The sequence below is a fragment of the Gambusia affinis genome, linkage group LG04, assembly GCF_019740435.1.
Source record: "Gambusia affinis linkage group LG04, SWU_Gaff_1.0, whole genome shotgun sequence".
Taxonomy (NCBI): Eukaryota; Metazoa; Chordata; class Actinopteri; order Cyprinodontiformes; family Poeciliidae; genus Gambusia; species Gambusia affinis.
Window position 1 is genome coordinate 1,398,510 of NC_057871.1, and position 26,499 is coordinate 1,425,008.

Genomic DNA, 26,499 nt, shown 5'->3' on the forward strand with positions numbered 1-26,499 from the left:
GAAAAGAATTAAGACTATTAGGTCTCATCAGGACACTTGATCTCAGATTTCTGATGTTTTCTTGGTAAAAGACTTTCAGTAAGCATTTGAAAAGAAACCATATTTCTCCTGCCTCTCAATCACCAAGGCACAGCGGATACTGCTAAAGTAGCTCTGGTTTCTCAAGCCAGCAAGACGAGGAACACGGCCAAAAAAAGCACCCAGCAGGACAACATTCTGTTGCCAGTGAAGATGTTGTTGTTGCAGCATAAGATAAAAAAGAAAGATGCAGATCAAACAGAACGAGGTAGAAATTCTGTATTTATGTGATCTTTTTCTGGGAAGGGAAATGATTTGCATCAGAGAAAGCTCTTTGAATGTAAAATAACATGTATAGAGACATTTTAATGCAGGTTGTATTGGGTTTTCTTTCATGAGCAAAAAGGCCATCATTTGAAGAGTTCAGAATAAAATAGTTAAAGTAAAACCTTCAGTGTGTGGTGTAGCAATAAACTTGCCTCACCTTGCTGCTGCTCTCTTTGTGTCTCTAGCAGGATAGCTTCACTATAAATAGGCATCCTCAGAGAAGCAAGGTAATAAATGTGTTCAGGTTTTGGAATGAAGAATAATGCCTCTGCAGTTAAGTCTCTCTGATGGGCAGATATATCACAGAACCTGAGCTCTCATCATCAACTCAGAGCAGCCAACTGTCTGCGCTTTTTAGATCAGACGTAATTCAGCAGAATTGAAACGAAAGCAGGTAAAAGAAGACGTAAGAGCATTCTGCTCCATGTCTCTGGCCATTCCCCGCCTCCCCTCCCTCTTGGATATTTCCCTGGCCCCCATCTCCATCGCCTGCCCTCATTTCTTTCATGCCGTCTGAAAGTTCAGGCCTTTCATTGACTTTGCTGACTCTCAGACTCTGAGGACTACTGCAGTTGAGTCTTCCAATCGCAGAGCTGACATCTCTTCTCAATTAAATCCAACACCTTGCCTGCAGACTGTAATGGCTTCACTGGTCAATTAAAAGCAGAATTTTGTCCTTTTTAACGTAACTCAGAGTTTTATGTGGGAACTGGACTGTTCAGATTAAATTCAACCAGATCATGATTTTGTTTTCAGATCTTTATCTTGAATAAAAATATTTTGGAACTTGCAGTGCAAACTAAGACAACATGAATAAAAATAATTCCTGCATAAAATACTTGTATTTACATTGATCAGGCACAACATTATGACCCCCTTAGGACCTCTTTTGCGGCCAAGACACCTCAAGAGGAGATCCATGGAGGAACTGGCTCCACTGGCAGGTGAGACCTCCATGCACTCAACCTGTTTGTCAAGCAAAGATAACATTGTTGTGCTCCTCACCCATCCACTGATGAAAGAGGGCAGCACCATCAGATCCTCCACATGGAGCAGAGCGTAGAGCTGGGGGCTGTTTTTACCAGACTGATGGTTATGGCTTAGATGAGGAAAATTCAATATTCAGCATCCAATGAAGAGGTGCAGACATTTCATATGGTTGGTGGCCAAGTTGCTATAACAACCCCATCTAAATTGAGGTGGTACTCAATTGTAATGAAGGGCAATCAAACGCTCTGCATCGCACTTAACTGGGTTAAGCTGGTGCTGATGAGAAAGAGGTAAGGGTTCAATCTGTAACCGTGGGTTACTGGCTGGTCCGTCTCAAACGTTGTGTCAGCATGGCCAAACACGGATATATGTAAAAATGGTTAGTGGGGCTTTTAAATCTTTTAACTAAAAATAAAACTCTGTTACAGTTAAAGTCAAGATCTGATCTCCATGTTTTTTACTGTCAGAGACTACACAGGCTGTTAAAGTGACAAAAAACAAAAGTAAACATTTTTTAAAGAACAGATTCTGTCTCCAAAGACAAATATAGTGTCAATGAAAACAAATCTGTCATGAATTTATTTTATGTCCAGGTAGTACAGAAAAAATGAGAGCTAAAAGTCTGGCTGCTGGCCCAAAGGGGCTTGTTGAACTATGGTAAACAGAGGAGAGTTATGTCTTCAGGACAAGACAAACAGCATTTAATATGGTGCCTGGGAGCAGCCATGAATCCTGGTGTTTTTATGAAGTGGTGGAGACTGAAAGCACTGCATGTTGGGTATGAATCCAAGGCAACAGGACTTTATGTAGATACTGACAATCAATTAATCAAAGCCCTGGAGTCTGTGAAAGAAAGGAAATGTTTGAACCTACATTGTGGCTGGACGTGTGATCTTTGTTCCCCTGAACTGGAAGAAGGATCCGTTCTGCTAAAATCAATGCTTTGTTGAAGATTTCAAACCTGAAACAGTACAGCTTTAGTATGCTGCACATTGGTTTACATATCAAATCAAAAAGATATTTTTTTTACCTCTCTAAGGGTAGAAAATACACTTTCTATAAGATCTAAAGAAACATTTGAAGTTTTTTTCATGTTTACTGGCCTGGTGTTTTCTATATACAAGAATTGAATCAAATATTGGTGTTATTCATCTAATGCATTTTGTGTATTGAGATGTTGTTTGTTTACAGATGGATCTCTGAGATATTGCCTTTTCAGTCCAATGACAGCAGCAGACTGAAGCAAATAAAAACATTGCTTCCTGATTCTATTCTGTAGAACCAAATAGCAGAGAGAAAGATTATATCTAAATAAAATTATATCCACACTGTCAAAGCCCACGAACACGTGGATTTCATCAACACACACATACTCAGCAGGCATCTGGGAGGCATAAACCAGATATTTACATACCCTGTGTAGGAACAATGACGCCTTTTCACCTGCATGTCACCAGCTGACATTTAATAAGATCAAACCATCATGCTTTTAAATCCTTCCTTTTCTCTGCACTAAACTCAAAGAAACTTTTTACTCCACAGTTTATTAAAGTTGGCAACAACGGAAGACTGGTCTATTCAACCTTACATGTTGGAACCAGAGTCTGACCCAGAGCAGGAGAATGAAGACAACAAACCTGCAGAACCAAGCATTCAAATGAATGAATCACCAAGCTGTTAGTACTGTACCGACACCCTCACCATTCATACCAAATACCTACAATATGGAACGTAGTTTAACTCTAGTGTCTATACATGTCAGATACCTTTTAAAATATTTATACTAAACAATGAAGTAAAGAAAGCCTGGACATAATTAAGGGGTTAGTTAACAGGAGCATCAAGAATGTCACTGAATGCGTTTTAGTCATGTGTTCCCCTACCTACGCAAAAACGAAAACAAAGAGAAAAAAAAAAAGCCAAATAATTATATCCAAAACTTGTAGAGATGTAAAGATTGGTCAGTCGAGAACGTTTCGGCTCTCAGAGCCGGCTCTTTGAAATTAATGGCGGGAGCTAGCTCCTCACACTGAGCCGTTCTTTTTTTATGAGCCGTTCTTCAAACGCAGCAGCATAACCTTGTGGCCAATCACATGTGAGGACATGGGATCATACCATTATGCGAAAACAGAGTCAGTTGAGCCGAAAGAGCCGGCTCTTCTTTGGGAGCCGAGCCACAAGAGCTGGCTCTCTAAAGAGAGCCGAAATTCCCATCTCTACAGTACAGTTATGTCCTCAAGGAGGCAGCTAAAAGCTAGTTAGCACACAGCGCTAACAGAAGCAGAAGGGTCAGTGCTATTATCAACGGCCAGGAACGCTATTATCAACACATAACCTTCTTGTCTACAATAAGCTTTGCTGTGATTTTAGCGTTATTAGCAGCTTACCTCTTTGCATTTCCACAGAGAGAAGGAACTGATGCCTCAATCAGACGAAGTCTTTCGGAAAATCCCTGATAAGTGCTCCAAAAATGGACTTTCCCCTCTGATGTGGGTCCATTCCCAGAAAAAATAAAACTTAACCAAACACGTCGATGAGCGTGTTTGGTTAAACAAGCGAAGATTTTGACCAGTTTATTGGCAATTTCGGCACATCTGAACTTGGACGACAATAATCGCTCCGAGGGAAAAAATGGCGGATTCACCTAACTGATCAGCCAAACAGAACAGCGCAAGTCATTACTTTTTTTTTTTTTTTTCTTTTTTTTTTTACAAATATAGCCATTTTATTAATTACTTGGAAAAAAGCATAACACAGGAAATACATGCATGCAGGGAATGTTTGAGCTGGTATCCTCCACTTCCTACAACACAAATTTCTTATAATTTAGAACTAAATAACAACTGTGAAGCTATTAAAACCAATGTATATGCTTGATTACACACAGACATATTTCATTTGTGATTTCAATATTAAGTTTTTTTCCTCATTTAAATTATCAACAGGGCAGCTGGTTGAACATGAAACGTTCCCAAAAGTACAAAGAGTACGAATATGGATAAGATTTCAGACTCCAATCCTGTACTGGTCACACTGTACAGGATTGGAGTTTTAAGACACAGGACAACAGTCTAAATTTCTCTCTTTTATAGAGCAGCAACACTGACAGTCTAAAGTCTTTAACCTCTTAATAATAATAATAATAATAATAATAATAATAATAATAATAATAATAATAATAATAATAATAATAATAAAAATTAATTTGACACTTCCACTTTCGAAAGAACACTGAACTCTCTTTTGTTGGGATTTGGAAAGTCATGACCTTGTTAAGAAATTCCACCACCATTGCGGTGACGTCATAGCCAATGTAACGTTACAGCGAAAAGAGAAAAATGAGCAGACTGAAAAATATAACCCAAAAAGAATGTAAAGATATATATGCAGTAACGGGAGAGAAAACTTTTAGTTTTTTGCATTTCTAGACATTCAAAGTACAAAAATGCATTTGTAGGGTAAAAAAGTGGATTTTGCATGAAATGGTCCCTATAAACTATTTGGAAAAGCCATGATGATGATGACGTCAAACCTGTAAATCAAAGGCAGATCTGTGTGGGTAGATTAAGGCAAGATGCCTGAAGTTCCCTCACCAAAACCCAACAGTTTAAAATTATATTCTACCAAAAACCAAGGTAATGCATGAAAAGCCTTGATTTCCAAGAGTTTTGCAAATTTTCAAAAACAGTGATTTAGCCGTAATCTCTCCTAAAAGAGAGAATGCTAACAGTGGACAATAATTTCAGTGAGTTTTTAACTTTGGAGCAAATTCCTTATACCATTGCATGTGTTGACAATGGAGAGGAGAACTCCCCTTTAACAGAAAGACACCTCCAGCAGAACTACAACCACAGACAGTCATTTAAAGATGAGCAGCAGAAACTCCTCTTTAAATCTGTTAATGCTAATGATGGGTAACATCATTACTAGTACACAAGTTCTTTAGATTTGTTGCATGACTAACTTCTACTGGAAATTCTTCCTGCATTACCATCCACAACAACTCTCTGAAGATAGTTATGAGTTACTAATACTATGAGTGACATTTCATTTACCTTTGAGATAAACAAAGTAGGGCTGCACAGTGGTGCAGTTGGTAGAGTTGTTGCCTTGCAGCAAGAAGGTCCTGGGTTCGATTCCCGGCCGGGTGTCTTTCTGCATGGAGTTTGCATGTTCTCCCTGTGCATGGTGGGTTCTCTCCGGGTTCTCCGGCTTCCTCCCACAGTCCAAAAACATGACTGTCAGGTTAATTGGTCTCTCTAAATTCTCCCTAGGTGTGAGTGTGTGTGAATGGTTGTGTGTCTCTGTCTGTTTTCTGTGTTGCCCTGAGACAGACTGGTAACCTGTCCAGGGTGACCCCGCCTCTCGCCCGGAACATTAGCTGGGGATAGGAACCAGCAACCCTCCCGACCCCATTAAGGACAAAGGGAGTATAGACAATGGATGGATGGATAAGTTAATGAGTTAATGAAAGTTTTAAACCTTAAAGGTTTACAGGATGCCTGCTTCATGGACTAAAACTGGGAACGTGTTCCACAGAAGGGTCTGATATCTAAAGGATTTAACTCCATTCTTAAGGACTGTAAGATCCACCAGTGCCTTACCCTAGAGATATATCTAGTATTGAGTATTTTTGCTCATATATGCCGTCATCTGGTCTCCAATGTACATTATGCAAATTAGACTGCAGTTATACGAAGCAGTGTCAGAAAACTGTCCACAAAGAAATCCTGGTCTTCAGAGCATAAATACAAGACAAGAACCATCTTATGTTCAGTGCAGATTTTTTTTTTCTATTGCTTTTATTTGAACCGCATAACAGCAGCACTATTGAACTTATTGTTTCATGTCTTTTTTTAAATTCCTATCTAATATATCTGGAAGGTGAGTGGCAGTGCTTTAATATCAGCAATAAGGACGTTTATTTGAACAAGATGTTGAACAAACACCTCAGCTTAGTGTGGAAGTGTGTGTGTGTCCATGTGCTTTTAGGAAGCACACACTCAAAGGTAGGATCAGCACATCATTAAGTAATTCCCTAAGAACCTGAAGCCTCTCATATTTCCAAGATGGGCAGATGTCCCACAATCCATAATACACTTGATGAATTAAAATGGCAGGCTGCCAATTAAGAACATTAAAAAAAGTCCTTCTATTGAATTCTCCAAAGTTTATATATTGCATATATAAAGAAGTTTCACACAAGTTATTCATAGAGGTATATAAGTGAAATATTTGACAGAGCTGTTGGGACAAAGAGAGTGCCACTTAAAATATGGCATGTGGTAAATAAAACAGCACATTTCAGAAGGATGCGCCTGTAAAGCTTCCTTCAAACCTGAGGATGTATTTTGAAAAATATATGACAATTACTATGAATTAAGTGGCCTGTCATGAATCATTTTAATAAATCAACACAAGGTTGAGCTTATTTTCAAAAAATGTTAAGATGCACTACTCTATGAATGTATAACACATACACTGCATAGCAAAAGTATTCTTACAAGGATGTCTGTTTATTTAAAACATATATATCTGAAAAGTATGGCAAGCATATATAAAATACAGTGCCACCAGCTGCTCTAAGTAGAGTTTATCTGAGTGTGATTTATTCTCAATGTGAGTCCAGCTGTTGTGTGAAGGCCGAGAGCAGCCGCCATCATCTACTGAGGAACACCTCTCACGTCAGATGATGTGTCTAACGGAAAACTAACAGCACATCTCTGAAAACATTGCTATGGTGAGACTTGGTGGCGGCTGCATCATGGTGTGACTGCTCATCTTCAGCGAGGAAAAGAAAGGAAAACCAGTGAAAGACTTCAGCAGTTGATGCAGAAATGTTCAAGTTGAATGATCACTTATGCAGGACATTTCATCTATTCCAACTTCAGCACAGATGACAGAATCTTATTGGTCAGCATCCAGACTATTAGCCTGAGAACAGAATAACTGGCATTGTCTTTGAAATATAACCCAATGCTAATTTCTCTTCTGAGGGCCAAATAAAGGATTATTGGTTTCTTTCTGCCTTCTGTACCTTTTCTGCCCTCATCGCAGTCACATGCAAACACAATCAGCAGATCAATTTCTTTGGATTGGATTGATGGCCTGGGAGATTTCTGCTGACTAAGGCATTGCCAAATATAGTGAGTTATTGGGAAATTATGCTTTGGTGCCACTCTATCCGCAGAGGTGATGCACTTTGTCAATCCTGATCTTTAGCTGCTGTCACTGCGGCACCGACCTGCAAGCCTCAACGACTTGGAGCTGCTTAAGGAGACATAGCGGTTGTCACTACTGGAGTGATAAATGCATCCAGATGAACTCATTTAGATCAATAACCAGAACCTCCTACATTTGCCAAATGAATTTTAGTCTGAACCTGAAGAAAATTAGGCTTCCGGGATGCAGATTAAGGGAAAATGAAGCAGGTGAGGAACTTGGTTGAATCGTTGAGTGGGGGAAGCAAACTACTGTCAGTGTGTGGTCAGGGTGATGAAACAAAGGGAAGCAGAATTTCTCTTTTTTCCTTCATGCCCGGTCATTTCCATATGTCCCCCCTGCTCTCCTTCCCATCCATCACATTTCACTCTGGGCAAGACAGCTGTCTGGAGCCAAAGCATATTCACAGTTCAGCAGTCCATCAAATTGCACCAAATACAGTAATTCTTCAGTCAAGCTGCAGCAGGGGGTGCAGAGGAGGGGGGCAGGAAGTGTCAAAGGAGCAGAGCTGTGTTTGTCAATCTGCTTACCTTAACCATCTCAGACCCTGACATGCTAACTTTGTATGCATGGGAAAAAAGCCAAATGTCATTACTCAGAGCTCCTGCCCCCAATACATAAACAGCTGCTTTCAGTTATTAGAAACTTCCAGAGGAAAGAAACAGTTTGACGACTTTGTTCTGACACCTAACATTCCACTAAGTATTAAACCATATTTCTAATATGAATTATTCCTGTTTCATGTAATGAAGTTGTTGAAAGGCAGGTTGTTGTCACACAGTAAAGAGGACGGCTGCATTCTCCACCTTGTACAGTGAAATGTCACAAGGTTGAGAAGTAGGATCGGATAGCAAGACCTCGTTAAGTGCACAGGGTGAGGTGTAAAGGTCAGACAGGTTGTAAAGACTCACATCATGTCTTCATGGATAAGATCTCTGTAATATATTTGGCCAGACTGTTTTAGAGCATGTTGTATCTGCTCTGCACACAAATACCACAGGGGTTGGTCAGGAGGGCAGAAGTTAGTCGGTGTGGTTGAAAACTTACCACAGATTGGTTTCTTTCTTCATGTTAGCTTCTAAACACAGAATTTATTAGAGCTCTTCTTGTTTGGCTTCATTCCTATTCATTTAACCCTTTCAATTTGCAATGCTTCAGTGCTTTTAAGTGCAGTATAAATGTTACATAAAAATAAAAATCTCTAGTTGTGGGTTTGCTTCAACATTGTGAATATTTTAAAACATTTCTGGATTCTTATAATAAGGCGATTAATTATGCTAAGTCGTTGTATTTTTAATAATCTTATGAAATAAAAGGAAAATAATCCCAAAATACTATTTGATACTATTGTCAGAGCTGTATCTGCTCCAACCCAACAGGCTTTAACCTCAGATGATGACTGTCAACAGACTTATCAGTTGTTGTTTTTGTTAAGAAGGTGAATTGATGTTTCTCCTCTGTCTATGAAGATGAGCCTCAGCGTTTTGACTCATTTATTTATTTTGTTCCAATTACAACATTTGAGCTGATTGCTTTAACTGGAAAGATTAAAGACTACTTATTCATTAGAAGTATTACATCCATCTTTATTTGTTCAGCCTCCAACCTGCATTTGTCTATCAGTATTATCAATAATTCACAACTCCCTGAACCACCGTAATGTCATTTCCTGCATTCTTCAAAATGTCTGAGGTGATTCATGTTCCAAAAAAATCCAATCTTGATGCTGTCGTCAATAAATTACTAGAAAAAGATGTTGAAACCCAGCGTTGTGTTGGCTCCTGATCTCTGATCCTAAACCTTAAACAGGCTCAAGGTTCTAGCTGGTAATTCTGGCTCAATATTGAATTTGATCTCCTATTATCTATCAGCAAGTTGGACAGCCTTTTAAGGAGATAACCCTGGCGTCCATATTCTGAATTAGGCAGGTATGATAATAGGGGTTTTGAACATTTTCCTTAACGTGAATATGGTAGTTCTGCAGAAGAATATGAAGAATCAGTTTTCTGTCCCAATGTAGATAGTGTTCAAGATTTGCAATGAGTCACTGGTGTGTAATAGCTATCAACAGAAATATGCAAAATGCAGATTAATGAAAGAAACTTCAAAGATCCAAGAACAAAGAAATAAAAACAGCAAAATGGAGGTCTGATAAAAGTGAATAGACGTACTGGGAAGGATGATTGGTGAAGATGGTTGCTCGTTAATTAGCAAGAAACAGGCGTAAACCTAAAAGCTGTGACAACTATTAGGAATTGGCTAACATCACTAAAATGTCAAGAACTGACTTGAAAAAATTCCAGTAGTAAAAGTTTTGGACCTCTGGCCACATTTTTTGTATCTTCATATGAAGATACCAACTTCATATCTTCATGTACAGACATTAGGTAAGGAAACTTTAATAACAGTTTCCTTCCCTTTTAATAAAAATGTTCCTGTTTCTGTTGAAAAAGAAACATTCTAAAAGCAAACCAGGCATAAGGTGTAAGGAGGGACTGAAGCTTTGCTTGGTTAGCATGCTTGGTTAGCATGCTTGGTTAGCATGCTTGGTTAGCATGCTTGGTTAGCATGCTTGGTTAGCATGCTTGGTTAGCATGCTTGGTTAGCATGCTTGGTTAGCATGCTTGGTTAGCATGCTTGGTTAGCATGCTAAACTAGCAGGAGACTCAATCAACAGGATGGCTGCTTAATTGAAAAGAATTTAGATATTGATTTTACATGTATGCTGAACCGTCACTGACTCTTCATTTCAGAAGTTCCCAAAATCAAACCAAAAAAAGTGTTTCCTTACCTTAATGTATGCATTAAAAAATAAGCATAATTTAACATGAAATTTATGTGATCTGTTCATTTCATATAAAACTCCACATTAGTCTTTAATTTACTTTGTTGATCAGACATAGGAAGGAATAGGACTTTTAAAATGTGCGACTGAGACTGTTTTCTTCTAAGTATCTCATTTTGTTGAGCCTGAGGTGTTTCACATTGGCCTTTCAGAAGAAAAGTTGTTACTGAATTTCAATATGTTTATCCATGTGGAAATTTCACAAAATAGCTCCAGGCTCATGGCGCTGAGTGTTCAACATTAAAACTGGTGGCACATAAATGCACACATCAATGAAACAAAGAACTCCTGTGAGAAAAACTGTTCTTTTTTGGCCATCCTTAAAGTTAGGTAGCATTACCCCTGAAAGCCAGCAGAAAAGAAATATGATATCATGATTGGAATTGTGCAAAAGGCTCAGTGTGCAGCTCTATTTCCCTTCACAAAGTTGGATTTTCTTGGTAAAGACATGAATGTGAATGAGATTTGTTCCCATTGATTTGATTGTTGGTTCTTCTCCTGACTGAGCCTTGTTAACCCACAAAGTGAGTGCACTTTATTTAATGCATGGAGCTGGCACCGATCCATCTGCTGTACATTTTACATCAAGGCAGGCTTCACTCAAATCCCCTTTATGAAAAGTGCTTCTGCTCTGCATTTACTCAATATTGTTAAAACCAAGCGGTGGAGTTCCTCATAGACTCATTCCTCCATTCTCTACAAGAAGATATGCGCTTCCTTAAGAACGCAAATAAAAACCAAATTACCTCAGAATTAGGGATTTAATCTCCCACTTGCACCACAACCTCGTCCATGTGGAATAGTGTGCATGTCCGGAGGTCCACCTTGGAAAAGTAGACGGTTAGCAGGATATGTTGAACTACAGAGACTCTGTTACCATCAAACAGCTAAAATCTGAGATCATTTTTAAAGCTTTGGCTTTACGTTTACGTAGCAGAAATTTTCTCTTGGATAGTTCTGACAATAAGTTGTGGTAAAACCAGACATTTGGTTCGTCTCTCCAAACATTGACAGATGTGTATATTTAAGACATTTGGTAAAATTAAAGAGTGAGTCAAAGCCAAGTCTTGAAGGGATTGTTTCTTCTTGCTTCATTTTTCAACAAAGTGGACTAAAATATGAGAAAGGCTATTGCAGAACGAAACATTTAAATTATTGGTCTAATAACAAAGTTTTGAATTTCTCATTTTGAATTGCTACTTGTCATGCAAAGAGACAAACAAGAGACTGCAGTCTGGACAATGACTACAGATTGGATCTGAAACATTAGCACAGTTAATTAACTCCAACTCATGCACGGGTAAACAGATCCACAGTTTTAGAATATCAGCCACTGGCTTTGAATGAATGTGTCAAACTGGAAGTAATTTCCTTCCATTTCAGATTTAATAGAAACATTTGAAACTGACACTGACTTGAATTACAAGTCATTTCATGGAAAGAAAATTAGGCTGGAATATGAAACGTCAGGCCAAATACTGCAACACCTCCTGAGACAAGTTTACAGAGTTAACCTGAACAAACTTTCTCTTCACAGTTTCATGTGACTCACAGCCTTAAAGAATGAAATCCTCATGGTACCGCGTTTAAACACAAGGCAGAAAGGGTAAAAAACAGCCGTTATAGACTCTGGGTTCCAAGAGCCGGCGATTCATTCCTTGTAATGTTTTATTAATACTGCCTTCCAGCCTGAGGGGTAAATGTTTCTCTTCAAGAGCCACACATCCACTTTAAGAAATCAATCATTCTGCTCACTAATGACACATCATCTGTACCGGCAGGCTGGCAGCATCTTTTCAAAGCATCAGTGCTGGAGCTTTTGCACTCTGATCAGAAGCACATCAAAAGAGAATGGACCTACAACCTTCTGTCTCTTTTTTTTGTTCTTAGAGCAGAAAAGCCAGACTGATGAGCCACATGGAAATGTGCGTATGCAATTAGAGCTCTCTTTCTTCAGTTGTTCAGACTGTATCCTTCATACTTGTGAAGGCTATGTCAGCAACCACCACTAGAACTCAAATGAAAGCTTATATTTCCTTTTGAGTAGCAAAATTTGATAAATCAAACATGGCAGCAGATTTCTAAATTAATATGAAACTAATTTTCTGTTTCAGGAATGAAAGACAATACCAAACAGAAGGAAAGGGACGAGCATGTTCAACATTTTGTTTTTAAGAGGGTGGTCATGATGTTTTCTTTACTTCACCATCAGGTGCGCCACAGCGGCAGCAAGACACTCATGCAGGGGGTCAAAAAGGAGGAACTACTGCACAAGTGAGTAGAGATGTGTGACACTACCTGCTATAATGATGCATCTGTCCAGTGAAACAATCCACACGAGCCTAACACCCTGCTAGCATGAATATGACAAAGACAAGCATGAAGGCAGAAGTTGGGAAGAATAGGGTGGAGGCTGTGAAGAGCAGAATGAACAGACGAACCAGGAAAGATCCTGTGAGGCAGCTGATCATCCATTCATCCACACTCTGATGGTGGTAAGCTACAGTGTAGCCACAACTGCCCTGGGGCAAGCTGACAGAAGCAAAGCTTGAATTTAAAAATTCAAACAAAAGAAGTTGACAAAATAATACATTAGTGAAGCATTTCAAAAATGATTCTTGTTTCTTCACTTAACTGCATAAAGTTTTAGCACAAATACTTCATTTACAGTAACATTTACCATAAAAAAATCATATCTAAACAGAGATCACCTGCATATTTTCTCACAGCCAAACAGTCAGGCATAAAAAAGACCAAACAAAGAAACTTTGACCCCCTGAGCTCTTTGTTCTTGGTATGAAATACAATTTTGAGTCGACATTCTGATGATTCATGGAGCAGGTTCCAAGTGAAAGATTTAGAAGAATTTGGATGTTTTACCTTTAGCATTGGAACCACATAAAGCACAAAGGTAGCAGCAAAGGCAACACCTACTATGGTGAGTAGAAAACAAGTGATTCTATAATGCAAGCTGCTCAGCTTTTATTAAAAATCCAAGAATTTATGGATGTGTTTGTAATCCAATCAGGATTTTTCTAGTAACTCAATGTCTGAACCAACAGAGTATGCTGGAGCTAAGCAAGCAAAGCAGATTATTAAACCTTGGTTCTGTATTAAGCTGTCTTGTTTGGGCTTGATCCATGGAGGAGTGATCAAATGTCAGGCAGATGGCAGATTATTTGTACATAGAGAAGAAATAGCCTTTAGTTTAACAACAAATCAGAATCAATGAATCGCGTGCCTTTAGCCTTTTCTCTGAAGGCCAAAAAAATCATTTCTAGGAAGTTATTCCTGCAGGTCAAATCAGTGTTTTATAGTTCAAATGGTCCTGCAGTAAACAATGGACTCAACTGTTTTTTACATCCTCCCCAGAGGTCAGTCGGTCATGATTGTGAAGCGTTTATAAACACCTCTCCCTTAAAACAGCATTTATAAATAGAGATGTTGATATTCTACAAAAACAGAGGGACGATGAATTATTTAATAGTGAAACTGAATGTATGTAATTGAATTGGAATCTGTCTAATTATAGTGTATTGAATTTATTTAATTATTCATTTATAGAAAGGGAATGAATATTTGTCTTAGAAATAAAAAATGGCATAAATTCAACTGAATCTTGAACTAAATGAGACCATCACAGAATCAAATTGTTTTGTTACAGAACCAGTTGTTCTTCCACAACATTCACTCATGTGAGATGTTGCTGAATTAAAATGATTTCTGATCAAAGACAAATTTAAAAGTAGAGATTTAAATGATGGTACTGCATTAAAACCTGCTGACTGTCCAATAACTCTGTTTCCTGTTATCAAGATTATCATTGGTTGAATATTTTAAAGTTTTATCAAACAGCTGTAGATGTGAATCTCTAATTACATTACAAATTAAGGCTACTTTAATTTAAATAAATCTTTAGTGGTTTCTGAGGAACAGTAATTTTCTTTGCTGTAATTTTCCTCCCTCCTGGATTATATCACAGCTATTAATCAGAGCCTGTGTGAAGCATGTAAATAATTATGTGTAACATAATAATGAAATAGAAGAATGGTCACATTTCACACACACTTAAACAGAAACTATGCATCTTACCATCCAGTCATTAAAGCCTCTTTGACTACACCATTAAAAATTAACATGATTCAGAAAATTGGAGTTGTACTCTAATTATCATCATTTGGCCTCTAATTAATTAATCAAACATCATAATTTATACATGAATTTGTGAACTAAATCTTGCAATTACCCAGAAATGTGCACATCCCTTCAGGCCTTGCGTGGCACGACGGATACGAACATGCAGACAGCTAAACAATTAGCTTTAAATGGGAAACAAATTGAGCACCTCAACAATTTTTTCTGAGAAGTAGTAACTTTACTAACAGCTCATATTGATCTCTGCGCCACTGGGAATCAACAAACTCAACTCTTCCAGCTGCACTAAAATAAACTCCACATCTGTTCACAAAGCTTACAGACGCTGGTTCTCTCTGCAGTGGGTGGGAGGCGGGTCTGAACCTCGGTGGATCCAGGTGCAAACCTCTGAAACCAGCAGCAGAATTTTCTGGTCTTTGACAGTGAAGCTATTATCAGTCCGTTGCCATTTCCTGTGAGGTGGAAAATGCCAGGCACATTTTAAAACCTCTAATAACACATGCAGCATCCTCTTTAGCCGTAATGTTGCACATTTTGTTCTACAATTTTCTGCCCTGCGAGCGGTATCGTCTGTTTCCAGGTTACAGCCGGTTCTAACCAACTCGAGTATAAATAAAAAATGGCACATTTCTGCCCACATTTCTTTCTTCAATGGAAACTTCATGCAGTTTTCTGAAGTAACACATAAAAGCAGCTTCTTCTATAAAACCAAAGACGAGTTATTAATTACCATATTTGGATTTTTAGCTCCTGTTGGCATCCTGAAACCCCCCTGCTGATTATTTTTTTAAACCAATGTCAAATCTAATTTCCAAAGAGATGTGCAGCCTCCATGGCAACAAGAAAAAAAAGTATCTTGCCCATTTGGTTGCATTATGAAAATGTACCCTGAAACCATCTCTGCACCTGAGTATATTCAAGCAGGACCTGTCTGGCAGACTTTCCTGGCTCAGCACAGAATGCTGAATAGCCACAGAGCTAACCTTGACCGCGGATACCACTGTGGGCGGCTGATGGAGGTGCGGGGGAGTGCGAGAGGAAGAGGTCACGAACTGCCCCTCTGGTACTAAATGGATAATTCAACTCTATTCCACTAAAACACCTACTGGAGCCAAGAGGCAGCAGAGTTTGTACAATGCCTGGTGCCATCAACAACTTAACAAGCGCCGTCACCTTTTGGAACATGAATGGTGAACAGTGAGTCTGCATGAACACCACCTACCCCCCCTTTCTCTTTGATTACTTATTTCTAGCGCTCCCTGCCTGCGGCTTGATACAATCCATCATCTTCCTCTCCGACTGAGACTCTGCAGGCTTCTTTGTGGGCTCAGAACACCAGACGCTTTCCTATGGAAAATATTCTCCTCTCTGACTCTCACTCTTTGCGCTTTTGTTCCCTTAACCTTTAATTTATAAACCAAATACAGGAAAGGAGACGTACAACAGGAAACTCGTGTTAGCAGTCAGTAAACAGACCTGATCATTTTATAGACTGAAAATCTGCAGTCAAACGATCCAAAACCCTTGATCATTTTAACTCTGTTACATTAAATAATTATGCCATATTTCATTGTAAATGTTTGCAGGAGGAAAAGCTTAAGTGAGTTTCAGAATCTTTTACTAAAACTAATCTGAAAAGTGTGGAGTGCTTTTGCATTTTCATACATTCATTTTTGCAAATCACCTCCACCTCATTTAGATTGGATGGAGAACATTTTCATGGAAACAGTCATCTAACAACAAAGAATTAAATTAAAAACTTTAACACATCAAGTTTTATTCTATTGATCAGATTATAAAGACATAAAAAACATAGTAAATAATTGAGGCTTTACATTTTGTCAAGTGTCATCATTACACAGAATGTTGATTAATTTTTCATTTATAATGTTTCAAAGCAACTCTAAGCAGGTGGGTTTTTAGTCTGGATTTAAAGGAACATGTTTTCCTAATACCAGCTTTAGACCCAGAACCCAGTTTCTAAAGCTGCTATTATTCTCTCCTGCAGGAAACAGATTGTATTTCATTGTTAATTTTCTGCTTCTACAAGTGTAGCTCTCTAAATCACAGTTTTATTCTAAAACTGTGATTTAGTTTTATCACAGTTTTACTCTACAATGGCCTCAACAATGCCATTCAACAGAGGATATCTGTTGAATGGCATTGTTGAGGTTTTCTGTTGATAACGCTTCTTAAAGCACATTCTCACCCCAGGATGAGGAGGGATTAGTCACACTGCCATCTAATTGCTTTGTGTTACTTTATCCCATTTTAATGGAGGGATTATTATTATTATTTTTTTACTTTGAATTTATGTGCTTTGTTTGTTTTCACTGACACTCTAATCCTCTCTTGTCTGCTGAAATGCATTATGCGATCCAAAGACGGGCTGCAAAAAGCAAAGTGATGGCAGCCACTTGACCGTTCAGGTGAGGGCAATACCAAGAGTAACACAGGCTGCTGCAGCCACAATCAATACTTCATGTTTCTGCAGCATCCTCGCTCTGTATCTCACGTTACTCTTGCCACAGATTCTCCAAACTGAGCATCCGAAATGTGCAATAACAGCAGACCGAAGCGTTGCTGCAGCCAGACGGCAGAGCTGCCAAAACATTCATTTAGGAAAATCATTAAACCGCCTTCAAAGGCCTTATTGAAGCAACTTGTTTCTCTGCTGCCTCCGAGGGGCAAATTTATTCTTCCAGCAGCCAAACAGTTTTGTTAAGACTCACTCTTGTTGTAAAGTCAAATGAAGGATAAAGAAGCAATCCGTCTCATGTAGCTCATTAGAGTAGAAGATGAGCCGGGTTCTCTCAGCAGAGTGCGACCCATCAGCTGTCAAACACCTGCTCTCCTTGTTTAGGAGGAAGCCTGAAAAAGTCAAGCGCAACCAGACGGCGCAACTGTAAAACATCCAAAATAATAACTTCAAGAAGAAACGGCGCATCGTTATAGCTCCGCATGTGCTTGGCAACGTGGAGCAGCTTGGAGACGCAGCCGAGATTAAAAGGAGCTTCGTGCCTTAAAACCGGAGATAAACACCTGATGAAGGCTCAGGTTTCATACAGTAACACACTCAATGTGCTGCTGTTCCACATCTCATCTGCTCCAGGATTTTTTCACCACCGCCACCCCCCTGTCAAACTCAGGAAAAAAAAATCTGGCTCTGTGAGGCATTCATTAAGTCTAAATGATCCAAGCCAAAGGTGTGAAGATGAATTTCCCCCTCCTGCTAAATCCTGTCCCAGGAGCACTTTAAGGAATAATCCACCACTTTCTCACCACAAAACGATCAATTTTCTGTCATATTAGCTGAGATGAAAGATGCTCGGTTTTATGGGATGTCAACAAACGTGCATTTCCATCCAGAAATAAATTGACTTTTGGTTAGTTTTCCCTGCACGATTCAAGAGTTAAGATTTCTTATCCCCAGTCTGCATAGTCACAGATTCTGTCGCAATTGGCGGACTTATGATGCGTGCATGTCAGAAGTGCTGTTTTCTGGCTGTGATGTATTAACATCAGAGAGGTATCTGACCACTCATAAATTCAGTCTGCAGCTAGAGAGCAAACACACAGCTGCAGCTATAAGGAGCCATCTTCAGCTGCAAGCAGACAAAGGAGTTCTGAGCTCTCTGGAGTCTTATGGGGATTATAAAGACTGTCAGAAAATACATGATTTATTGATTCTCATCCTGGAACACAATGTTTACCTTTTTTTATGGACACTTAAATCCCTTCATGTCAAAAAATCGGCTGAGGCCAGTTTATAAGCAGAGATAGCAGTTTAAGAAAGGTGACAGAAATGAGGATTGGACTGTTGAGGCGGCTCAGATTTTTGTTTTACTTCACAACCTGAGGTGTGAATGTGACAAGATGTGCAGCAAGGTTTTGAAAAGTTGTTATAGTTAATGGTTTCATTTATCTATTCTTTCCTGGATCTCAAAAGTAAAATGAACTTCCCCCATATGTAAACATTTGAAATCAAATTTAGCAGATACTGTTTAACAAAACGTTGCAGAAGTAATTGTGTTTGTGAATTCAGTGGATCATATGAGCCAACATTAATATCATCACTAATTGTTGTGTTTTTTGCTTTTTGTGTCACGTTTGATGCACTCCTACTCTGAATAGAACATGTATAGTGGAATCAAGCCTGTGGAAATCACAATGTTGTGCTGCGATCCTGTGGAGAGAAATCTTTTTCATTTGTTTTTTTATTTTTATGCAGAAACAAACATCTGGAAATGGAAACTCAGTTCTTTGTGACTGAGGTTCGTTACATTCTGTAAATTAAAGTATCGCTATTTCAGTTCTTCCCACACTGATGTAGCTTTTCTAAATACTATTTATGAATTTACTATTAATTAATTAATTTAATAATCAATTTATTATTTATTTATGAATGGATTTATGAAGCATAAAAACAACTTTTGGTGGAAGTTTTATTTGCATAAGTCACTGTAAATATGAGTTTATGTGAAACAGAGAAAAAACACAACAATGCAGGATTAACTTTAAACAGAAACAAGAATTCAAAACCCCTGTAGCTCTGTATATAATACGCATGTGTGTGTGTGTGTGTGTGTGTGTGCGTGTGTGTGTGGGTGTGTGTGTACCTAATGTAAAATAATATAAAAGCAAAGGTCAATTTGATGCCCAGCTATTGCTATTCTCCAGCTGGTTTCAATTCTTCACTGCTCACACAGAACTTGTAGCGTGTGTGTGTGTGTGTGCGTGTGTGCGCGTGTGTGTGATGCCTGGAGGTTGGTGAGAAAGATTTATATTGTCTTCTGCACATTTTACATGAGGCAATATGTGATGCACTGCAGGAAAAGTAGGAACAAGTCACCTGAGCACAGAGAAGAAAAAATGATAAATTTCTGAGAAAATTGTGATTTTTGTTGTTTTTCCTAAAATATTGTTAGAGTTGTACAGAAAACCCAGCATGCTTTAAATAGGAGCTTTCAAAACCAAGATTATATAAACTCAGTTTTTGAAGCATGGATTTCACAACATTTTTTCATGGTTTGGTACAAGAACAACATTTAAATGAGAAAAGATGCTGGAAAAGTGGAAAAAACCTTCAGGAAAACCAGGATCAAACCCACAAATGAAGAAGAGTCAGAGTTCAGGAGAACATGCAGCTCCTTCGGCTCATTTATCTTCACTGGAATGGAAACTGAACTTTACAGTTCGTCTTATTGAGAAATAAATAAACCCTGTATTTAAAATCAACTATTCTCAAACTGTGACTTTTCAAATCGATGTCTGATGTACTTTAATATTCTGTCATAGAGCTGCCATGGCTGGTCTCTGATTAATGGCTGATTTCATCATAAAAAAGCAGCTGCAGAGGAAAACATCTTCTAAATAAGCACTTCAGACTCATATCTAATCTAATTTATCTCCAAGATTCTAATGTAACAGGAAAGTGATATGCAGCTTGAATTCATCCACATCCTACTTTACCACCTGAAAAACTAAATTTTTTCACATTCACTCTTTATTAAGGAAATAGAAAAGAAAAATGGCCAACATTCTTCAGTGAGAAAATGTAGAAAGTTCAATTACTCTGTATAACACTTTCCTTCTTGTTAAACTCAGCTCTTAAATCACACACACAGCTTTGCTTTAGAGGAAAGCTCATTTTGTCAGAAAAGTAAATGATCTTCTCGGTTCCCTGCTTTCCCCTTGTTTCACCAAGCAAAGGGACTCACTCTTAATCTCCTCATGAAATGAGACCATAAACAATGAGAAATTCACCAGACATCTTCCATTCCGTTCCAGTGGAAAAGGTTGAGGTTGGCCTTGGGCGAAGCTGTTAGTGCTTCATGCTCCAGCAATCTGGCAACTACTTCTGCAGGGGGAACCTTCATGTGGGGGAGAGAGGCTGTGTGTCTTTCCACGCAGCACAATGTGGTTTCTATTTCGTCCCCTAGCTTCTGTTTGAAAACCAATCTTTTGATCTGATGTGTACAAATAAGAGGAAACAAAAGTAAGTACCAGTAGGTGGATTTAATCAACATACAGACATATTTAAGAAACCCTTCTGTTCTGTCAGATTCGGTTTGCACAAGTTCCACACAAATACTTTTGTAAATTTGCCTGATGGGTCTTACTATCATAAAACAATAACTCCGTAATGATTCAGTAAGTCTTTTTAGCGTTGAGTAGTAAAGCTGAATCACAGGGCCATCCATGTGTAGGTTCTAGATCAGGGGTGTCAAAGTCAAATGGACGGAGGGCCAAATAAAAAATTTAGCTACAAGCCGAGGGCCGGACTGATCGAATGTTCATTGAGATTTTTTTAAATGACGCATTTGGTCTAGTGCAGCGGACCGGGGTGCCAGAGGATCGAACGGGGTGCGCGCAGAGGATCGAACGGGGGCCTGCATTTTTTCAGACGGGGTGCCGGCTTGCTGCGGGCCGGTTCTAATATCATCCCAGGGGCCGTAGAAAATCTTCACGCGGGCCGGATGTGGCCCGCGGGCCTTGACTCTGACATATGTGTTCTAGATCATTCTGCTTTGTGAAGAAAGTGTCAGTGCAGCTTTTTCCACTGGCTGATGGACAGGATCTGTCTGAAGCAGGAGTCTCCACCTGCTGTCTTTAGGGTCAGTCCAGCATGTTTTAGACGAGTCCTGCTCCCATGTGGTGAATCCAGACACTTAGATCCTCCTCAGCATGTAAACCAACTCTGCAGGATCTTGTTAACAAACAATCATTTGCTGCTGGATCCACATCTTGTTTTTATAGGGTAGACTACTCATTAAACTCCACAAACTGCTGGTAGGGCTGTCAATCACTTTTAGGACTGCCCGTTCCACACATCAGGGCTCTGCAAATCAAACCTTTTCTCTACCTAATCCTGGTAGACCTGCATGTGTATTAAGGGACAGAAACATTTCTGCTATGTGCTTAATTTATTCAGACCAGTTTTACAGAGTGTGAAAGTATTAAAGTTTCACTCTGCTCTTCTGAATTTTTTAGAACCGTTCTTCTTACTTTCTGCAACTATCTTCCTCATCTCCTCTGTCATTAGGCTTCCTGTGGAGGATCTCTCTGTTCATTAAGCATTATGCTTCAACACACCCAAGCTTTCTTGGGCACATTTGCTGCTTTTATGTTACTTAGCTCATTTCACTGCTGGACCATATGTCTCCTCACTGTCTTCCACAACGCCTTTTTCTACATTACTTCAGCCTCTCTCTGCTCCAATAAACAGCTTTTATCATGCTGGCTGTAAAGTCTCCAGGCTCTCCAGATCACACAGGACTGTGTGCCGTCTCTGCACTGTGCCTGGACATTAAGTAAATATATATTCTCGGTCTTTGCGCTATGCAGTACTCTTTTCTTTTTTTTTTTTACATGTTGGTTACATTTATGTTCAAGAACACAAACCACAGCTTGAAATGCTCCTCAGTAAACAACTTTTCATCCCATTAAGAACAACCAGACCTCAGTCTATCAATCTCTAAAATACTATGTTAAAACCTCTGTAGTTCTGATGAGTGTTTGTCTCATGTTGTTCTGTCACAATGAACCAGTTTGTACTGGAGTGATTCCATGAGAAGTGGGAGAGAGGAAACAGGAATTTCTCTATGAATCTTACTGACGTAGGGAATTCTGTTGACTGTTGAACCTTTTATTTGCTTGATAACATGTTCACTGCATGTTCACTGCATGTTCACTGCATGCTGGCTGCATGTTGGCTGCATGTTGGCTGCATGTTCACTGCATGTTCACTGCATGTTGGCTGCATGTTCACTGCATGTTGGCTGCATGTTGGCTGCATGTTCACTGCATGTTGGCTGCATGTTGGCTGCATGTTCGCTGCATGCATGCAACATGTTCCATGCAGTGAACATGCAGAGAACTTGATGTCTACAAAGTACCATAATGCATTGAAAACATACTAAAAGACACTAAAACTGTAAGAATTTCCAGTTTTCCTTTGTTTCAAAAGTGACTCCAAAGAGCAAATGCACCAAAAGTGATTAATTTAAGAAGTTCTGAGGTAGCATTTGTAAATTTTTGTTTAAAGTGTGCACAAACAAAGATTACAGAAATCCAATTATCCCAGCACCAGTAGCAAAACAGGTGAGAAGAAAAGTAAAATAAGCAAGTAATTAATCTCCATCATGTATTTCGACATGCTTGATTCATCTAGTTACTCGTAGAGTAATCTCCTGCAGCAGCTCATTTTCTGGAGGGAGTGTGCCATTCTTAGCAGCAGCGTAGCTCTGCAGCAGCAGTGGGAGCAGAGTTTGGGGCTAATGAAGCAAAAACTACACTACAATCGCTTTGTGTTCCATTTTAATGAAAAGACTAAACTTTGCCTTAGGCCTAAATGTCAGCAGAGAAGTAAAGAATACATTACAGTGACAAGAAACTAAAAAGCTTGTTCCTCCTCTCATCACACCTCACGTATGAATTCAAGGCGTTTAAATCCAGTGTGATGAAATTAATATCAACATCCCGCCCCGAGGTTGCAAAGAAAAAAATAAAATAAAAAAGGAAAAACATGTGCAATGTCTTTTGTTCTCCACACAAAGACGAGTTAGAGGAGCAGTCATGAATACAGGTGTAACACAGAGCAACAACTGCAGGTTCATATTTGTAACACAGTGCAAACATGCTGAAAGCATCTACCATCTCTTCCAAACCTGATTTATGGGACTCAGCTGCCTTTAGCTCATATGGGGGTTCAGCCTATAGATCAGGGGGCCCACAAAGGGCCTCCTGCATGTTTTAGTCTCTTCCTGGTTTAACGCACCTGGATCAAATGATGGCTCGTTAGAAGACCTAAGAAGAACATTGACTTGCTGAACAGGTTGTTGGTTAACAAAGAGAAGCAAAAGCAAAGTTGCAGTGATCAGTAAAAGGTAAACATTTTGTTGCGTTTTGGCCTCTTGTATCCATGGTAACAGCATTTTGGCAATCATGATCGTCTAATTGTTTTGTGCTGGTGTGCACTCCTTACAGTATTTTTATTTTACCTGCACACAGCAGACCGTTCTCCAGGAATAACACTGCCTCCTACAGGCCTGGTGTGCACACTACGTTGTTTCAGAAACGCAATGCAGAATGTTTTGGGACATATTGTGCAAATGAACAGAGCGTTATACCAATTAATATTCCATGTAAAATGGTTGAAGCAATCTGACGTTCATGGACCAATATGCAGGTTGATGGGCTTCTTGAAAATAAATGTTCATTGATGTTATCCATCCAATCTGACTGAGCTTGGACTATTTTGCACTGAGGGGTGTCTAATGTAAGGTTGTTTTATTTATGTAGCACCTTTTCAGCGGCATTGTCAGCAACAATGTCCAGCATTTTGGTCTCTAAATATACAAAACTGGCAGAAACATAAACCTGAAGACTTACAGCTATGATTGTACAGCAGGGTGGTTCTGCAAAGTATTGACTCAGGGGGTGAAGGTGGAACCACACCAAACTTACCAGATTTGTTTTTGTAAAAACAAAACTTTTCCCCCACTTTTCAAGGAAATGATAGTTTCTGCAGGGAACTGTTTCTGTTCTGTGGTTGTAACCAGTTCAGAATTATCATTTAAACCGGAATCAATCTCTCTGGATTTTGGAGAAAAATTTATTCAGATGATAGATAAAACAAGAAACTTTTTAGTATGATTTTTCTTGCAGTAGAATGAAAACTACAAAACTTGTAGAAACTTATTTTATCCCTGCCTAGTCTATCTTACTCCATCCACATTCAGTTATTGCAGCATCTCAGCAACTCTGTTCTCATTTCCATTGTTGCCAGCATCCTCAACAGGCATCCTGTCCTTCTTTCACTCCTTCCTGGGACTCAGACTGGATCTGTGCTTCACATTTTAATGAAAACTGAGACACCCTAAACAGAATCCTTCAGAGCTGATTGCTGCAATTCAAACTTCTTTTCATCATTTCTCTTTTCAAGCAATATCTTCAAATTCAGTTTCAGAATTGGTGCACACCAACACAAGCTTGATGTGCAATCAAATCAGTTCCCAACTTGTTTCCTTTTGCTCTTCCCAGCGGCACTGAATACAAACTCACATCACGTTTCAGCAGCTCAGTGACAAATATTCCTATGGTTTCCTAGTAGTTTTACCTCCTGTCTCAACTTTAATGGAAAACAAAACTAACAATCTGTACAAACTTTCTCTGAGCTTAGAATTTGATTACTTCATAATTAAAAACTCAGGTGGGAATTTCTAGGAACAGTTCAGAGTTCAGAGTTGGTTGTCAGTTTTTAGAGTATTGAAAACTCCAGGTGTTTCCAATGAAGCTCAAATGGCTGCTGGTATCTGTGCAGCAATAAATGGATCTTGTTAATGAGTTTGATGTTCATCACAAAGTTCAAATTGCTTTCATATAAAATGTTCATTAAAACAAACAAACAAATCTAAGGAGCTTACCTGACTTCGGACCAGTCTGTCATTGTTTATGTCCTATAATAGATAATAAACGCTTTATTATCTATCTATTATTATCACCTCAAATACATTAGTTGCTTCTCGATATAAATATAAACAACAGGATATAGATCTTAAAAAATAACTAGTAGTGTTGGGGAATCGGTGACAGTGTAACGTTTTCATCTCTGTTTTCTAACTAAGTACCTTTTGAGGGAAATTGATTGATTTAGATTTTATTTAGTGTTGTAAAATTAAAGAAGACAGATAAATCAATCTTTGAAACTCCGAGATTTTGATTAGAAAAGATGCATTTTTTCATTCCATTCCCAAAATTATTTACTGCATTATGTTGTTCTGCACCATAAAATGGAAATTAAATGCCAAACATTGCTCTAATGTGAACAAAATGCAGCAAAATGGAAGGAGTTTGGATGTTGTTGCAAAATATTTAAGTTAGTATTGGAAATTTTTTTAGCTGAGCAAAAAGCTAATAAAACCATCAACAGAGCTCCCAGCTGCATTTATCTTGCTCTAAAGCTTTCTGCTTCAAAGATCTCCAGGTTTCCAGTAACGCTTCACATTATTGTAAAAACAGAAGATTAGATGGTCTCTCTCTGCTGCTTGTTGACAGTAGAGCTGGCCTGAGCAGAAGCCTCTGCCATGGTGACATTAGAAGTGTGTGTTTAGGAAGTCCCTGTGGATGTCTGGGAACTGGAATCTAATTATGTTCAGCTCTGCACTCTCCAAACATCGCAGGGACATCTCTCTCCTCTGTCACATCGCCGGGCTTTCTGGGATTTCACTTCTACCAGGAGAACGAACACAGATGGCTCGATGGAGCTGATGTGTTCAGGGCTAAATGGGCCGTAAACATTTCTCCCCTGACCTCTTCAAAGTGCGCACGTTCCTCGAAGAGAACACGCCACCTTCTGCGATACTTTCCACAGCTTCTCTCTTCCTTCTCTGAATTCAGTTAAAGTTCTCTTCAGTGAAACTTTCTTTGAGTCAATCAGCTGCGTGCCAGCATGACATCAGGCAGTAATAGTGGATGTAATTTGCTTTTACATATTGTGACTCAACAGGGAGACTTCAACATGGACATATGGACAGAGGATGTGAGAAAGTCATTCCAATCAGACTGGCTCCCTGGCTGAGGCCATCAACAGCTCGTCAGCGTGACATTTCATTGCCACGATCTCGGCAGGATAAAGCTGACAACAATGAGCCTGCATTAACGCCACCTGTCAGTTCAGCAGCTTTCAAATGGCAGCTTAACGCTAAACGTTTCTTTTGGTAATGTCAGGAAGCAGACTAAGAGAACATTTACTGTTCTGCACACAATTTGGGCTAGTTCCCAAACTTTGGGAGCGTTTTGAGCGTAGCACCAGATGGGATGAGCAGAAATCTAACAAGAAGGAAAGCAGTAATAAAACTCTTCTCTATTAAAATAACATACGTTTAATTTATGAAAGGCAGGTTGTGAAAGAAAAAAAAAGACATCCATCATGTTTTAAT

General features: G+C 39.0%; 1 protein-coding gene across 3 annotated transcripts in view; it reads right to left on the reverse strand.

Annotated features, from left to right (window-relative positions):
• sorcs3 (sortilin related VPS10 domain containing receptor 3) overlaps positions 1-26,499 on the reverse strand; it is a 204,889-nt gene that overhangs the window by 133,404 nt on the left and 44,986 nt on the right. The window contains exon 1 of one of the 3 annotated variants that reach the window (XM_044114777.1): positions 3,723-3,966. The exons of the other annotated variants lie outside the window; for them this stretch is intronic. The gene's annotated coding sequence lies outside the window, so the exon portion shown is untranslated. Of the gene's footprint in view, positions 1-3,722; positions 3,967-26,499 lie in introns of those variants that run through there. 3 annotated transcript variants of the gene reach the window in all.